Raw genomic sequence first — 15410 nt, forward strand, 5'->3', positions numbered from 1 at the left:
GAACGCCGCGGCCAGGATTCTCAGCAGAACCAGAAAATATGATCATATCACACCAGTCCTCAGGTCTTTACACTGGCTGCCAGTTACATATAGGATCGATTTTAAAGTATTATTACTGGTATATAAATCGTTCAAAGGCCTAGGACCTCAATACATTGCAGATATACTCAATGAATATAAACCCAAACGGCACTCAGATCATTAGGATCACATCAGCTAGAAATACCAAGGGTTCACTCTAAGCAAGGAGAGTCTGCTTTTAGCTATTATGCCAGTCGCAGCTGGAACCAGCTTCCAGAAGAGATCAGATGTGCTCCTACAGTAGTCACATTCAAATCCAGACTCAAAACACATCTATTTTACTTTGCATTTAATGAATGAGCACTGTGCCACTGTCCGTCCGACTGTTTTCACTGTCCTTTATTTTATTATATTTTTTATTCTAAACTGTATTTGACTTTATATTCTTAACGGTTTGAATTTTTCTTATTTCTTCACTGTTCTGTATTTGATTTTATATTCTTAATGGTTTTTATTTTTTCTTATTTCTGTAACAGTACTTCTGTCAAATGGATGTAAAGCACTTTGAATGACCATTGTGTATGAAATGTGCTATATAAATAAAATTGCCTTGCCTTGCCTAAATGCATTATTTTGTACTGTTCTTAGATTTGTTTGATTACATCAGAACTGGTCAGGCAGGTTGACGCAGGTAGACCAGCTTAGTTCGATAAATGTTTTACCTGAACACTTTGGTATGGTAGTATGGTTTTAGGCACAGATGCTGAGATGTTGAAAAATCTATTTTGCTGCGTTATACTTTTAGGAGTATTTTCTTTCTCTGTATATTTTTGGTATCATTTGAACTACTCAAATGTAACAGATTTGATTAAAGGTTATAAAGATTTGCTGTACATTTCAAAGGATAACCGAAGTGAAGATGGATTAAAGTCAGATGTTTACAGTCATGTTCACATTGATTTAGACTTATGGAAAACCAGAATATTGAAGGAAAATAATGGTAAGTAATACAATGTTATCTCGCAATATATGCAGGAAATATGGACATTCTGATACTATATAGATAGTATCATATAGATATGTTTAAAAAACGAGGACTACCAAGAAATCGGACAATATACTTTTGATGTTTTTATAGCAATATACTTTTGATGTTTTTTTATAGTTTCCAGTGATTTAGACATTATTGGCTGTGTGTTGAGTTATTTTGAGGCCACAGCAAATTTACACTGTTATACAAGCTGTACACTCACTACTTTACATTGTAGCAAAGTGTCATTTCTTCAGTGTTGTCACATGAAAAGATATAATCAAATATTAGCAAAAATGTGAGGGGTGTACACACTTTTGTGAGATACTGTATGTCCACATGTCTATAAATATACTTCACAAACTGTACCGAAATCCACATTTTACATAAACATCTATCAATATTTATTCAAATAATGATGTACTCTGCCAAACAATCCTGCAAACAAATACATAAATACACACACATATACACATACACAAATATACGTACATACACATACAAACATTTTCATTTCTGCATGTTAGATCAACAGCAATGGACCTTAACTACCAGTCCCCCATCCCACCCCAACCTCCCCTACCCCCAAAGCAAACATAAATACAAATAAATATATATATATATATATATAAATAAAATAAAAACTATAAAATAAATAAATAATAATAAGCGTCCCCACAACACCTGTCTTTGTGGACCAAAATAAACTGATTAAATGAATTTTATTAAGGATATACAATTTCATTTATCTTACTACTGTTGGGCTTTATATATTTCTTCCTCACGTTTCATCTTTTAACCAATAGTATACTTTACAGATTCAAAAATGACTGTCCGAGCCTTAATTGTTCATTGACTAGCACCATTAGTTCTTGCTGTTGATAATTCTAGTCGGCACCGGGCCCACACCGTCCGAGGGTCATGTGCTGCATCTGAAAAAGTGGGCAGAGTTGTTGGCTCACATGGACAGAAATGTGTTGGAGTCAGTGACGTGCGTAAAAGACAGACGACGCGTGCCCGTCGGTGTGCGTGATGCCCATCGCCAGGGAGGATAGGCACATGTCAACTGGAAAGGGCACTATGTGGCAAAGGGGCATGTGCTGGGCACAGGTTGAGCCTTACCTGTGCACGCACCTGATTCTAGTGATCTAACCTATAAATATTCAGGGGTCTCCAAAGTTTTTTACCATGAGAGCTACTTCTTTAAGAATGGAACGTGTTGCAAGCTACTTTTTTTCTCAACGATTGTATTGCTTGACACTCATTTTCATGTCCTCTCCTCCTGTTATCCTCTGCTGTCTTCCTCTACAGTCCTATATTCCACTCCTGATGCTATCCTTGGCTCACCTCCTCTACTCTTCTTCTCTCCTACTTCCCTACATTCCTCTCCTCCTGCTCTCCTCGTCTACTCCTTTACTCTTTAACTTGGATAGACTCCTCTCCTCCCACTGTCCTCTACTTTCCTACTTCTATACGCTGCTCTCCTCATCAACTCCTCTACTGTCCAGCTTGGGTAGACTCCTCTCCTCGTCCTTTCTTCTGTTCTCCTCATCTAATCTCCTACTTAGATATATTCCTTTTCACCTGCTCTCAGATCTTCTCCTCTCATGTGCTTTGCCTCTGGTCCTTGCTGCAGAAGAGAAGTTGTGGACATAGCAAACTAATGTTTATTAAACTGTGAATTTACAAAACTGTCTTACTTGTATTTAATTATTGACAGGATATGAATGTATTTATGTTTTAGTGTCATACCTAAGATACGTAGAAACGTACCTAAGTCACGCTGCAGTTGTTCCTGTCACGAATCCCTCCGGCGCACGTGATCCCCGGTTGCACCGGCTCCAGAGATCTACGTCACCAGCCTTCTGACTGTCCCCATATTGTCGCCCACACCTGTTTCCCATTTCACACTGATTGTCATGCCTGTATAAATGGCCCTGTTTCCCCAGTGCTGTGTTGGTTATTATTTCCATGTCACCATGCAGTGAGTACGACTATTCTATGCGTATTGTATCGTTCCGGCTTCGTCCGCATGTTCTGTTTTGGAGGCTTTTCACCTCACTTTACTTTGTCCTTGCCCAGTCAGTTTTTTGACGTGCTTTGAGTTTGGTTATAGAAACCCTTACCACATTTCCTGCGTCCGTCTCCACTCCCTACAACACTGTGACAGTGTGCAGTCCTGCGCATTTTTGGAGAGAACCTGCTGGGCCACGGTGTTGGCGCCAAGTTGACTAGCATCAAAGTACTAAACATGACTACATAATTGTACAAAATGATAATTTGTCTGACTTTTAAGCAATCTTAAATATGGGTAACTACAGTATGTACAAACCATGCAGTCATTTCTAACTGGTTAATCGTATATGTGTGAAAAGTCAAATATAACCTGTCAATGTATCAATGCATTTCAAATCCAACCTGCTGGTATACAGAGCCAGAAAACTTTATTGTATTGTCCAAAAGACGTTGGGTTCATTGTGTGTAATAAAGACCAATAAAAGTTAATATTTTACACAGCAATGATATACACTTGTGCTCAAAAGTTTGCATACCCTTGGAGAATAATATGTACTAATGTACCATTAGTAAAATAAACATGATTGAGCAGGCAAAACACGTCTTTTATTTTAATGGGATTCACATTCAACTGTAGGTCATAACAGAATGGCACAATCATAAAACACATCATGGCAACAAAGAAAAAAAATTAACTGACCCCTGTTCAAAAGTCTGGATACCCTTAGTTCTCAATACTGTGTTTTGCTTCCTTTTGCATCAATGACAGTGTGCATTCTTTTGTAATAGTTGTCGATGAGGCCCCGAATTCTTGCAGGTGGCATAGCTGCCTATTGGTCTTGGCAAAATGCCTCCAGGTCATGCAAAGTCTTTGGTCATTTTGCATGAACCACACGTTCAAGATCTTCCCAGAGTGGCTCAATGCAATAAAGCACAGGTGTCGAACCGGTTCCACAAAGGGCCGAGTGTCTGCAGGTTTTTGGTTTTTCCTATAAATTGGTTCCTAGTTCATACCTACACAACCAGGTGAGGGTAGAAACTAACCAATCAGTGACCTAATTAACCAATCAAGTACAAGGAGAGAGCAAAAACCTGCAGACACACGGCCCTCCGTTTGACACCTCTGCAATAAAGGTTACCTGTGGGGTTTACTTTGTATCTCGAACAATTCTTCTGGCACTTTTGGCTGAAATCTTTCTTGTTCTGCCTGTTCTTGGCTTGGTATCAAGAGATTCTCAAATGTTCCACTTATTAAGTGGTTGAATAGTACTGACTGGCATTTGCAAGGCTTTGGATATCTTTTTATATCCTTTTCCATCTTTATAAAGCTCCATTACCTTGTTACGCAGGTCTTTTGACAGTTATTTTCTGCTCCCCATGGCTCAGTATCTAGCCTGCTCAGTGCATCCATGTGAGAGTTAACAAACTATTTACACACAGACACTAGTTGAAATTTAAAAATCCAGTGGTGTGGGAAATTTACCTTTACTTGCCCTTTTCACCTGTGTTTGTCACCTTGTGTGTCTGCAACAAGGCCAAACATTCAAGGGTATGTAAATGTTTGATCAGGGCATTTGGGTGATTTCTGTTGTCATTATGATTTCAAAAGCAGCCAAACAACTTAACAACATAATGAAATACTTCATATGATCAATTGTCACGGTTGTGGGATGAAGAGGACACAGGCGCAGAGTAGAGGTAGGTAAGGTAATCCATTTAATACAAAATAAAGAATGCAGGACTCCAACAAAACAAAAAGCAGCAACCAGTGACGTGGGTATTCCTTACACAGGATAAACAAAACCAAAATGAACCACGCCTTGGGGCCTACAAACTAAACTTAAATAGGGTCCCCAATTGGAGGCAATGACTAACACCTGCCTCCAATTGGGGAAACCAAAAAAAGGAGTAGAGGTGGCTAAAGGCCACCTCCTGTCCTGTCCTGGCTATGCCCCGAGCCCAGCGCAGAGATGGCTAGGGGCACAGCCAGGACGTGACATCAATAAAAGACTGATCGAGAAAAAAACGGTCATATTTTCTAAATCAATGCCAAAATATCAAAATTTCTGCTAGGGTATGCAAATTTATGAGCACAACTGTACACTCAGTTGCATGTTTATGTGAGGCACTAAACATCTATTGTATTTGACTGGATTCCTAAGCAGTAAGTCACTCATTAACTGCAAAAGGAAATGTTTTCTCCTCCATCTAAATCTATGAAATATTACATTTTTCAGCGGCTGAAATGGGTTTTCTCAGAAGGGTGGATGTCTTCTCCCTAAAGATAGGGTGAGAAGCTCAGCCATCCGTGAGGAACTCGGAGTAGAGCCACTGCTCCTTTGCATCGAAAGGAGCCAGTTGAGGTGGTTCGGGCATATGGTAAGGATGCCCACAGGACGTCTCCCTAGGGAGTTGTTCCAGGCACACCCAGCTGGGAGGAGACCTCGGGGTAGGCCCAGGACTAGGTGGAGAGATTATATTTCGACACTGGCCTAGGAACGCCTCGGGATCCCCCAGTCAGAGCTGGCAAATGTGGCTCAGGAAAGGGAAATTTGGGGTCCCTTGCTGGAGTTGCAACCCAATACCGGATAAGCGGATGAAGATGAGATGATGATGATGAGATGATTTTCTTTTTCAGTAACTACAGCAACCAACATCTCCAAGGCCACCCTTGTGACCAAAGCATTAAACAAATGCCCAGATCCCTCGCCATTTCTTGGTACACGATTACATAGACCATCAACCTAAAATCTATTTTTGTAATAATGTAATGTAAATATTTGCCTAAGTGAATTTACATGTTTCTCCTAATCGGCAGTGGGTCCAACAAGGGTTGAGTTCTCTACACCTGTCAGTTTGGATACAGTCATTAAGGAGAACCCACATCTGCAGGTCGGAGGTCGCTACAAGCCAGACAACTGCGTCGCCCTTCAGAAGGTTGCTGTCATCATTCCCTTCCGTAATCGTGAGGAACACCTCAAGTTTTGGCTCCACTACCTCCATCCTTTCTTACAGCGCCAACAGCTGGACTACGGCGTCTATGTTATTAATCAGGTACAGTAAGAACACATTTTGGAAATCGAACACTTAAATGGAAATTGAAATGTAGTGTAATCTCCAGCACCACTCTTACATCAATATGATATTTTTTTTTGTTAAATCTGATTTCTGTCATGAAGTAAAAAAGTAGGGTGTCTCTGTTAACATATCCAAAGACACAGAGGAAGAGTTCTTCACGGGTCAAAAAACCTGGATCTGTTCCTGAAATTAACCAACGGTCCCATTTGACTCGATTTGCATGAATTAAAATGAAAAATATCTTAATAAAACCAAAGAAAAAACGAAAGTACCATATAAAAAAAAAAAAACATATCCATGCTTGTTCAGATCCGAAAGATCCATTCAGTACCAACAGTAGAAATAGAAAGAAACCTCCAAATAGTGCAAAGGCACCATTAAGCACAATCACTAGCACAACTAATATTGACAAATTTAAACGATTCACGGTCCTGACAGCATCAATCAAATTTAATCATGAAGCCCTTTTTACAGCAACAGTTGTCCCAGAGTGCTTTTACAAAACACCCAGCCTGAAACCCCAAAGAGCAAGTAACAACAGTGTTTATGCACAGTGGCTGGGAAAAATCCCTAAAAGGGGCAGAAACTTAGGAAGAAACCTAGAGAGGAACCAGATTTGGAGGCATCTGGCCATCCTGGGAGAACATCAAATTGTAATAATAAATGCATCTGGGCTGTGTCCAGGGTCTATAAAATATAATTCAGGTCAGAAGCATGACCAGATGGACAAGGACAGAGACAATCCCAGGGGGAGAAATGGTCAGCGTAGTGGCAGCTGGAATCGTCAGGTATTGTCTTGATCTACAACACAACCATGAGGACTTTGGATTGGGACATCTACGAGTCTTTCAAGCCTGATACTCCTGAGGTGTGGTACAAGACCTCATGTCCTCCTAAGTTCAAACGGAGCAGGAGACAAGGAAAAATGATTTTCCATTTACAATGGAGATGGAGGACTGACCCTCATCCCACAGCACAATAATATAGTAGCATAAAACCTTGGGGCTGAGACTGTGGTCCTATTCGAGGGTGACCCCAGAAAGGGTGACCCCAGATTCCGTCTCTCACAGTTGAAGTGTACCTGTGATAAAAATTACAGACTTCTACATGCTTTGTAAGTTGGAAAACCTGCAAAATCAGCAGTGTATCAAATATTTGTTCTCCCCACTGTATATGTATGTACATCAAAGAAGAAACCAGGGTTGTGGGTAATGATGATGTTTCTCACATTTTGGGGATACGACCATACAACCATCAAGGTTCATTGAGACGTATGCCAACAAAAACCTTAGGCCCTAAAACAAGCATTTCTGAGTTTACAAGCAAACAGTTCTCAGTCATCCACTTCCTAATATCTGAAACACATTCTTCCAAAGTAGCTAATTTTGGGGCTTCTCCATGTTTTTTCGAAATATACAACTGTGACGTCAGCATAAGAGTGAAAATGAACGTTGTGGTTCCGGATGACATCAGAGGCATCATATATAGTGAAATCTATAGTGGTCCCAAAACCGAGCCTTGAGGAACACCAAAACATATCTTTGATTTGTCAGAGGAAATGCCATCCATGAATACAAACTGATATCTTCCAGATAAATATGATTTAAACCAGGCTAAAACGTGTATTATGCATTGCATAATATAGTTCTAAGCCTAAACATTCACTAATCTATTAATCCTTTCAAAAAGACAAAAGGAAGGATGTACCTACTGAGACATATCCTGGTGGCACGTTCCTAATCAACACTTCCATTAATTTCGAAATTCTTCTCGGCCTGTTGGTCTATACCTACCTACTATATTGGCCAAGGACTGAAAGTAGTTTTGGATCCCCGAAAAGCAAATGTATTTTTTTGATATCATAAATGTGAGATACTGAGATGAATAATTGATTTTATGATAAAACAGCTTAGGTAGAAACAGAGGGAAGGCCCATCGTAATAGCATGGCCACCAATTCTGCTGTTCATTAGGAGATGTATTTCCTGTTCATTGCTATTAGTCTAGTTGTCTTAGAATATTGAAAATGCATTATTTAATCGGTATACATCTGCTTTGAAAATCAGATGCCTTCCTTCTGATAACTGGCTGGCTCTGGGTTAAATATTCATCTCATTAGGATGGGGAAAGCACGTTCAACAGGGCCAAGCTGATGAACATCGGCTACACCGAGGCCCTCAAAGAGTTCGACTACGACTGCTTTGTGTTCAGTGATGTGGACATCATCCCCATGGACGACCGGAACACCTACCGATGCTTCAGCCAGCCCAGACACCTGTCTGTGTCCCTGGACAAGTTTGGCTTCAAGTGAGTGTCATGCTCTATTTTGTATAGACTATCATTTATTTCATAGAGTACAAGGGTGAAGTAAAAAAATAACACTTGGGTATTAAACCAACCTTGGGAAACCATGCTCTGCCTGGCCCTCAATGCAAAGACGACCAAGGAGCTCATTGTGGATTACAGGAAGTCTCAAGGCTGCAGTCAAGCCCCAGTTCTCATAGATGGCATTAAGGTGGAGCGTGTGTCTATCTTCAAATTCCCGGGTGTCCACATCTCTGAGGACCTTTCCTGGACCCTCAACACCTCAACCCTGGTCAAAAAGGCGCAGAAGCGCTTCTACTTTTTAAGGAGCCTGAAGAAGGCACCTCTCTCTTCCCAGATCCTTGTGAACTTCTACCGCTGTACAATCAAGAGCATTCTGATGAACTGTGTAACAGTGTGGTTTGGCGGATGCTGCTAGGCTGACTGGAAGGCCCTACGTGTGGTGAAAACCGTTCAGTACATCACTGGTGCCCAGCTCCCAGCCATTGTAGACATCCAACAGAAACAGTCGCAATATAACCATAAACTGTTTTATTTCAGGATTACTATAATGTAGATACTAACAGCTTCAGCCAGTGAAGTTTTTGTCTATACAGAATAATTCATACTACGCATCGCCTGTGGGAAGATACGAACTCGGGACCTATAGTTCACAAGTCCGCTTCTCCAACCCCTACGCTATTTAACAAGGGTCAGTCAATCAGTAAGAGACATTTGCTCTTCTTAGCCGGCTCCGCTTATGCGGTCCAGCAAAAAATATACAATACAGAAATGTCAACCTGAAAAGAGCCCTAATCAGCTAATTAACTCCTGGAGCCTTCAGTACACACACCCCACTAACATAGGGAAGACTGCTGACTTGACAGTTGTCCAGAAGACACTCAGTATGACGCAGTAATTTGTGCAAAAGGAGCCCCAAGTAATTGAGTGCATAAATTAACAGACTTACAGATGTGCTCAAAAGTTTGAATACCCTGGCGGAAATTGTGACATTTTGTCATTGATTTTGAAAATATGACTGATCATGCAATTTTTTTAAAACTGTATTTAAGGATAGTGATCATAAGAAACCATTTATTATCACATAGTTGTTTGGCTTCTTTTGAAATCATGAGAACAGAAATCACCCAAATGGCCCTGATCAAAAGAATGGGGAGCAGAAAAGAACTGTCAAAATACTTGCGTAACAAGGTAGTGTAACTTTATAAAGATGGAAAAGGATATAAAGAGATATCCAAAGCATTGCAAATGCCAGTCGGTACTGCTCAATCAAATTCGAGGATCTCTTGATACCAAGCCAAGGTCAGGCAGACCAAGAAAGATTTCAGCCAAAACTGCCAGAAGAATTGTTCAGGATACGAAGAAAAACCCACAGGTAACCTCAGGAGAAATACAGGCTGCTCTGGAAAATACAGTGTGGTTATTTCAAGGAGCACAATATGACGATACTTGAACAAATATAAGCTGCATGGTCCAATTGCCAGAAAGAAGCCTTTACTGTGCCAATGCCACAAAAAAGCCTGGTTACAATATGCCCAACAACACCTTGACATGCCTCACAGCTTCTGGCACACTGTAATTTTGTCAAGACGAATGGGCAGCTATACCACCTGCAAGAATTACAAAATACTGCACGCTGTCATTGATGCTAAAAGGGGCAATAGACAAGTATTAAGAACTAAGGGTATGCAGACTTATGAACATGTTGCCATGATTTGTTTTATGATTGTGCCATTCTGTTATGACCTACAGTTGAATGTGAATCCCATAAGAAATAAAAGGCATGTGTTTTGCCTGATCACTCATGTTTTCTTTACAAATGGTACATATATTGCCAATTCTCCAAGGGTATGCAAACTTTTGAGCACAACCATAGGAAACCATTGCAGGTGTTTTGAGTTTATTATCCGATTAGAGTTCTTCTCACCCTCCATGAACTGCCACCTTAACGTGGTGGAGGGGTTTGAGTACCCGAGTGACCCTAGGAGCTATGTTGTCTGGGGCTATATGCCCCTGGTAGGGTCTCCCAAGGCAAACAGGTCTTAGGCGACGGGTCAGACTAAGAGCGGTTCAAAACCCCCTTAATGATGCGTAAGATTTTGAGTTCCGTGACGTCGCCCGGTATGGCGCAGCCGGGGCCCCACCCTGGATCCAGGCCCGGGGTTGGGGCTCGTATGCGAGCGCCTGGTGGCCGGGCCTTTCCCCATGGCAAAGGCAGGGGCCTAGACAACCCGATCTCTGGATCTGGCGGGGAAGGAGCCTGAGATCGTGCGTGAGGTTGAGAGGTTCCGATTAGAGGTAGTCGGGATCACCTCTACGCACGGCTTGGGCTCTGGAACCACACTCCTTGAGAGAGGATGGACTCTTCACCACTCTGGAGTTGCCCATGTTGAGAGGCGGCGTGCTGGTGTGGGTTTGCTTATAGCTCCCCAGCTCTGCCGCCATGTGTTGGAGTTTACCCCGGTGACCGAGAGGGTCGTTTCCCTGCGCCTACGGGTCGGGGATAGGTCTTTCACTGTTGTTTGTGCCTACGGGCCAAATGGCAGTGCAGAAGACCCAACCTTCTTGGAGTCTCTGGGAGGGGTGCTGGAAAGTGCTCCGACTGGGGACTCTATTGTTCTACTGGGGGACTTCAACGCCCACATGGGCAATGACAGTGACACCTGGAGGGGCGTGATTGGGAGGAACAGCCCCCCTGATCTGAACCCGAGTGGTGTTCAGTTATTGGACTTCTGTGCTAGTCACAGTTTGTCCATAACGAACACCATTTCATGCATAAGGGTGTCCATCAGTGCACGTGGCACCAGGACACCCTAGGCCGCAGGTCGATGATCGACTTTGTTGTTGTCTCATCTGACCTGCGGCCGTATGTCTTGGACACTCGGGTGAAGAGAGGGGCGGAGCTGTCACCTGGTGGTGAGTTGGATCCGATGGCGGGGGAGGAAGCTGGACAGACTCGGCAGGCCCAAGCGTACTATAAGGGTCTGCTGGGAACGTCTGGCCGAGTCTCCTGTCAGAGAGATCTTTAACTCCCACCTCCGGCAGAGCTTCGACTGGATCCCGAGGGAGGCTGGAGATATTGAGTCCGAGTGGACCATGTTCTCCACCGCCATTGTCGAAGCGGCTGCTCTGAGCTGTGGCCGTAAGGTCTCCGGTGCCTGTCGAGGCGGCAATCCCCGAACCCGGTGGTGGACACCGGAAGTAAGGGATGCCGTCAAGCTGAAGAAGGAGTCCTATCAGGCCTGGTTGGCTTGTGGGACTCCTGAGGCAGCTGACGGGTACCGACAAGCCAAGCGGGCTGCAGCCCGGGTGGTTGTGGAGGCAAAAACTCGGGCCTGGGCCTGCCCCCGTGACCCGATGATGATGATGATGATGATGGATGGATGGAGTTCTTCTCAGGTCGATATTTCTGGATAAAAAATTTCTTATTCTAATATTTTGAGATACTGGATTTTTTGATTTCCATGAGCTTTAAGCTGTAATCATCAAGATTGAAACAAAAAAGGCTTGAAATGTTTCACTTTATGTAAAATGAATCTAGAATATATATTGGTGTCACTTTTTTATTTGAATTACGGAAACAAACTTTTCCACAATATATTTTTTTAGATGCACCTGTACTACGTTACACCTCTAACTTGCTCGATTGCAGTGAGAATTGTCACTTGTACTCGCACAACTATTAATTTCCCACGTGTACATACCTAATACTTGTACAGTCTCTGCACTCCCCTATTTGCCTTTATATTGCTCCTTTAAAATTGACAATATTTGATCCCCTGCTGATTTTGTACATTTGCCCACTGACAAAGAAATTATCAGTATATCATTTTAATGTTAAGTTTATTGGAACAGTTAGAGACAAAATAACAACAAAAAATCCAGAAAAACATGTCAAAAATGTTATAAATTGATTTGCATTTGAATGTGTGAAATAAGTATTCAACCCCTCTGCAAAACATGGCTTAGTACTTTGTGGCAAAACCCTTTTTGGCAATCACAGAGGTCAGACGTTTCTTGTAGTTGGTCAGCAGGTTTGCACACATCTCAGGAGGGATTTTTTGTCCTACTTTTGTCCTACTACAGATCTTCTCCAAGTCATTAAGGTTTCGAGGCTGACGTTTGACAGCTGGAACCTTAAGCTCCCTCCCAAAGATTTTCAATGGGATTAAGGTCTGGAGACTGGCTAGGCCGCTTCAGGATCTTAATGTGCTTCTCCTTGAGCCACTCATTTGTTGCCTTGGCCATGTGTTTTGAGTCATAGGCATGCTGGATTACCCATCCACGACCCATTTTCAATGCCCTGGCTGAAGGAAGGAGGTTATCACCCAAGATTTGATGGTACATGGCCCCCGTCCATCGTCCCTTTGAAGCAGTGAAGTTGTCCTGTCCCCTTAGCAGAAAAACACCCACAATGCATAATGTTTTTCCACCTCCATGTTTGACGGTGGGGATGTTGTTCTTGGGGTCATAGGCAACATTCCTCCTTCTCCAAACACGGCGAGTTGAGTTGATGCCAAAGAGCTTGATTTTGCTCTCAGCTGACCACAACACTTTAGCCAGTTCTCCTCTGAATCATTCAGATGTTCATTGGCAAACTTCAGACAGGCCTGTACATGTGCTTTCTTGAGCAGGGGGACCTTGCAGGCACTGCAGGATTTCAGTCCTTCACGGCGTAGTGTGGTACCAATTGTTTTCTTGGTGACTATGGTCCCAGCTGCCTTGATATCATTGACAAGTTCCTCCCGTGTAGTTCTGGGCTGATTCTTCACCGTTCTTATGATCATTGCAACTCCACAAGGTCAGATCTTGCATGGAGCCTGTGATGGCAATTCCATCGATCAGAAATCTTTAATGAGGAAATACAGAGACGAAATTCTCTTGGTACAATTTAATAGTTTTATTAATTATTTGCAAATAAGAGAGACGCGTCAAACGCTTACAAACATAATCGTCCGAGGAGTCTCTGATTTAATACATGAACAGTCCGTATTTATTACAGTTAAAAGGGGTGTGGTAAGTTGTTGCCCAGCTGTCCTATGTCAATAAAACACATTCCCTTTGTTATGTTACTACCTAAGCTTCACACAAAGGACAAGCTCTCCTTCCCCCCATAGGTAACTTCAATTCTAAGAGTTCCAACTGAACCTGGACAGACAATAGATGCCCTGATGAGTTATACAGATGCGCAGATGAATGAGTAACCATTTCTTCTGCTGATACCAGTCAATGATGCCCCCTAGGCTATACCAGTTCCCCCCACATTCATTTTCTTATTTTAATAAGGGTACGCAGTCCTTTAATCAGTGAGAATACATTGGTTAGAGAAATATCCACAACAAGCCCCAGACCGAGGGAGATTGACAGTTCTTTTGAGTTTCTTCCATTTGCAAATAATTGCACCAACTGTTGGCACCTTCTCACCAAGCTGCTTGGCAATGGTCTTGTAGCCCATTCCAGCCTTGTGTAGGTCTACAATCTTGTCCCTGACATCCTTGGACAGCTCTTTGGTCTTGGCCATGGTGGAGAGTTTGGAATCTGATTGCTTCTGTGGACTGGTTTCTTTATACTGGTAACAAACTGAGATTAGGAGCACTCCCTTTAAGAGTGTGCTCCTAATCTCAGCTCGTTACCTGTATAAAAGACACCTGGGAGCCAGAAATATTTCTGTTTGAGAGGGAATCATTAAAATGTAAACCAATTTATAAATGTTTTATTTTAAACATGCTGATTTAGGGGGACATGCTGACGTAGGGAGACACACTGACGTAGGGAGACACGCTGACGTAGGGAGACACGCTGACGTAGGGAGACAGGCTGACGTAGGGAGACAGGCTGACGTAGGGAGACAGGCTGACGTAGGGCGACATGCTGACGTAGGGGACACGCTGACGTAGGGAGACACGCTGACGTAGGGAGACACGCTGACGTAGGGGGACACGCTGACGTAGGGTGACACGCTGACGTAGGGAGACAGGCTGACGTAGGGAGACAGGCTGACGTAGGGGGACATGCTGACGTAGGGGACACGCTGACGTAGGGGGACACGCTGACGTAGGGGGACACGCTGACGTAGGGAGACAGGCTGACGTAGGGGGACATGCTGACGTAGGGGGACATGCTCATGGGGATGGTGGTTATAATTCCTCAGCTGAGATGTGGAAAGGAGGTTTTGGGGACAAGTACAATGACAGGAATCAAGGATCGTCCTAAAACTATTCCTGAATCACAATTGGTGGAACTCAATGAGGTTTGCAACCCCAGTACTTTAGGACCCAAATATAAGTCACAGTCCTTTAACATACAAACAATGGTACCAGCCCATATTGGATATGGCTGCACACATGGATAGGTGTCACCCATATTATCTAGGCGCAGTTACTCGTTGGCCTATGACAGTTGTTCCCAACCTTTTTCAGTTACTGTACCCCCAAAAAGATTTTAAACCCTGAAGTACCCCCCCATGTTAATTTCACTAGTAAGCCTATGTGTCATGAGTTTTCTCAAGTACTCTCAGGGGTCCTAGTAGCTCTGGTTTGGAACCACTGGCCTATGATACAGCAATCGATCAATTAATCAAAAACGTGCTTGTGATGGCTCACAGCAGTAACATTTGGAGTACTGACCTTTAACCTGTCCAGGGGCTCTCTGATTTCCTCATCTGTCTTGCACTATGTTGAAAAAAAGTGTTCAAAACCCTCTATATGGATACCAGTTGTGGTCATTGTCATGCTGTCATGTGAAATAAATTGGCAATGTATTATATGGTGTATTGTACTCAACATAAAATGTCCTTTTTGATATTTTGTTTTACAGTTCTGAACAATTAGCACCTACTTATAGAAATACTACTGTACACCACATGTTGTAAATAAAATCAGTGCTTTATCTGGTCCATAGGTTGCCCTATGATGATATCTTTGGTGGTGTCTGTTCATTGA

The 15410-nt window shown here is 42.7% G+C and overlaps 1 long non-coding RNA gene across 1 annotated transcript; it reads left to right on the forward strand.

The window, feature by feature from the left end:
• The first annotated feature begins 775 nt into the window (after positions 1-775).
• LOC105008880 lies at positions 776-6116 on the forward strand. The gene is made up of 3 exons (XR_004575499.1): positions 776-1021; positions 5706-5786; positions 5886-6116. It is a non-coding gene; the product is annotated as an uncharacterized LOC105008880 (long non-coding RNA).
• The last annotated feature ends 9294 nt before the right edge of the window (positions 6117-15410 follow it).

This window comes from Esox lucius, chromosome 25, assembly GCF_011004845.1.
Source record: "Esox lucius isolate fEsoLuc1 chromosome 25, fEsoLuc1.pri, whole genome shotgun sequence".
In the NCBI taxonomy this organism is placed as follows: domain Eukaryota; kingdom Metazoa; phylum Chordata; class Actinopteri; order Esociformes; family Esocidae; genus Esox; species Esox lucius.